Consider the following 3,296-nt stretch of genomic DNA (forward strand, 5'->3'; position numbering starts at 1 on the left):
GTTGGCCAGGCTGGTCTCAAACTCCTAACCTCAAGTGATCCACCTGCCTCAGCCTCCCAAGTAGCTGGGACTACAGACGCACACCACCATGACCAGCTAATTTATTTTTATTTTTATAGAGATGGGGTCTTGCTATGTTGCCCAGGCTGGTCTCGAATTCCTAGGCTCAAGCAATCCTTTTGCCTCAACCTCCCAAGTATTTGGGACCCTAGGCATGCCACCACATTTGACTAATTTTATTATTTTTAATTTTTTTGTAGAGGCCAGAGTCTCGCTATGTTGCCCAGGCTGGTTTCAAACTCCTGGCCTCAAGCAATCCTCCTGCCTCAGCCTCCTACAGTGCTGGGATTACAGGTGTGAGCCACTGCACCCAGCTGGCTATGTGGTTTCTTGTGCGTCACTCTATCCCTAGTGTGCTGTACACAGCCTGGCACACAGTAGGTACTCAGTAAGTGCTTTCTCAGTGAATGATTGGGAGAAGCAGAAAGTATTCCGAGGGAGGCATGGGCAATTGTTTTTTTGTTTTTGTTTTTTTGAGGTTTTTTTTTGAGACAGAGTTTTGCTCTTGTTGCCCAGGGTGGAGTGCAATGGCACGATCTCGGCTCACTGCAACCTCCGCCTCCTGGGTTCAAGCGATTCCCCTGCGTTCAAGTGATTCTCCTGCCTCAGCCTCCTGAGTAGCTGGGATTACAGGCATGCGCCACCACACTTGGCTAATTTTGTATTTTAGTAGAGACAGGGTTTCTCCCTGTTGATCAGGCTGGTCTCGAATTCCTGATCTCAGGTGATCCGCCCACCTCGGCCTCCCAAAGTGCTGGGATTATAGGCGTGAGCCACCACGCCCGGCCGGGCAACTGTTAATCGCTGAATCTTCCAGTTTCCACATGCCTCCTCCTCTCTCCTCCCCTTCTCTCCCTCACTTTTCCAGATGGTGCATGAAATTTCTAGATTGTACATGAATGCCCTGCCCAGCCCAGGCTGCACATTCAGAGTTCATTTGAATTCTGAATTCAAATCCACCAAGAGGTGGAGGTTATACTGAGCTAAGATGACACAACTAGACTCCAGCCTGGGCGACAGAGCAAGACTCAGTCTCAAAAACAAACAAGCAAAAACCACAAAAACCCTGTACATGAGCTGGGCCAGGCTAAGTGTGGTGGCTCACACCTGTGATCCCAGTGCCTCCAGAGGGTGAGGCGGGAGGAATGGCTTGAGGTCAGGAGTTTGAGATCAGCCTGGACAACTTAATGAGACCCTGTCTATAAAAAAATAAATAATTAACCAGGTGTAGTGGCACGTATCTTTGGTCCCTGCTACTTGGGACGCTGACGAGGGAGGATCGCTTGAGCCCAGGAGTTTGAGGCTGCAGTGAGCTATGGTTGTGCCACTGCACTCCAGCCTGGGTGACAGAGTAAAAGGCAATAGCAACAAAAACACTGAATGAAATACAGCAAACATGCTTTTAAGTTATCAGCTAAGTTCACAAAAAAGTAACAGAAATCTCCAAGGGACACAGAGCAGGGGAAGTTAGTGCTGAGGCTCCAGTTACCTTAAGGGATTTTCTGGGGAACTCCATGCTGAGAAATCAAATGAAAAGTAGTCCCTGAGATGCCTGAAAGAAGTCAGAACGAATCTTCCCCGAAAAAACAGACCCTTAGTCAGGGTCCTCAGGATTCTTGCCTGTTTGATCACAATCAAAATTATAAAACATACAAGAACATAAGCCACCATGAGTGAGAGTCAGCAGAAAAAACAAACAAACAGTAAAAATAAGTCCCCCAAAGGCATCAGGCGTTGGAACTATTGGCGATACATTATTTTCAATATTTTCAATGTTTCTTCTTCTTCTCTATCTTTTTTTCTTAGACAGAGTCTCACTCTGTCGCCCAGGCTGGAGTGGCAGTGGCATGATCTTGGCTCATTGCAACCTCTACCTCCTGGGTTCAAGTGATTCTCATGCCTCAGCCTCCCAAGTAGCTGGGAGTACAGGCACATGCCACCACACCTGACAGGGGTTTCGCCATGTTGGCCAGGCTGGTCTTGAACTCCTGACCTCAAATGACCTGCCTGCCTTGGCCTCCCAAAGTGAGACCAGCCTGGGCAACATAGCAAGATCCTGTCTCTATTTTATAAAAAAAGAAAGAAAATGTCATCTAGCCAGGTGTGGTGGTATATGCCTGTGGTCCCAGCTACATAGGAGTCTGGGATGGGAGGATCACTTGAAGCCAGGAGTTTAAGACCAGCATGGGCAACATAGCAAGACCCCATTTCTTTTCTTTTTTTTTTTTTCCTTTTTTGAGACAGAGTCTTGCTCTGTCACTCAAGCTGGAGTGCAGTGGCATGATCTAGGCTCACTGCAACCTCTGCTTCTCAGGTTCAAGTGATTCTCCTGCCTCAGCCTCCTGCGTAGCTAGGACTAAAGGCACCCGCCACCACGCCTGGCTAATTTTTGTATTTTTGGTAGAGATGGGGTTTCACCATGTTGGCCAGGCCCGTCTTGAACTTCTGACCTAAGGTGATCCGCCTACCTCAGCCTCCTAAAGTGCTGGGATTACAAGTGTGAGCCACTGTGCCCAGCCATGAGACCTCATTTCTACAAAACATTTAAAAGTTAGCCAGGTGTGGTAGCATGCACCTGTGGTCCCAGCTAGTCAGGAGGCTGGGGTGAGAGGATTGCTTGACCCTAGGAGATAAGTGTGAACACGACTCACTGCAGCCTGGGCAACAGAACAAGACCTTGTCTCCAAAAAAAAAAAAATTTAAAAATCAGCCTGTGGTCCCAGCTCTTCAGGAGGCTGAGGTGGGAGGATTGCCTAATCCCAGGAGCTCCATGTTGCAGTGAGCTGTGATCAGGCCACTGTACTCCCGCCTGGGTGATAGAACAAGACCCCAACCCCCCAAAATAAAAATAAATTGAAAAAATAAAGAGCAAATTAAAACAAGGTCATTAGGATGGACCCTAATCCAAATGACCACTATCCTTATAAAATGAGGAGGTATGAGCTGGGCATAGTGGTTCATGCCTGTAATCCTAGCACTTTGGGAAGCTGAGGCAGGGGATCATTTGAAGTCAGGAGTTCAAGACCAGCCTGGCCAACGTAGTGAAGCCCTGTCTCTACTAAAAATACAAAAATTAACTGGGTGTGATGGTGCATGCCTATAATCCCAGCTATTCAGGAGGCTGAGGCATGAGAATTGCTTGAACCTGGGAGGTGGAGGTTGCAGTGAGCTGAGATTGTGCCACTGCAGTCCAGCCTGGGGGACAAAGGAAGACTCTGTCTCAAAAAAAAAAAAAA

This window comes from Mandrillus leucophaeus, unplaced genomic scaffold, assembly GCF_000951045.1.
Source record: "Mandrillus leucophaeus isolate KB7577 unplaced genomic scaffold, Mleu.le_1.0 Scaffold112, whole genome shotgun sequence".
NCBI classification, from domain to species: domain Eukaryota; kingdom Metazoa; phylum Chordata; class Mammalia; order Primates; family Cercopithecidae; genus Mandrillus; species Mandrillus leucophaeus.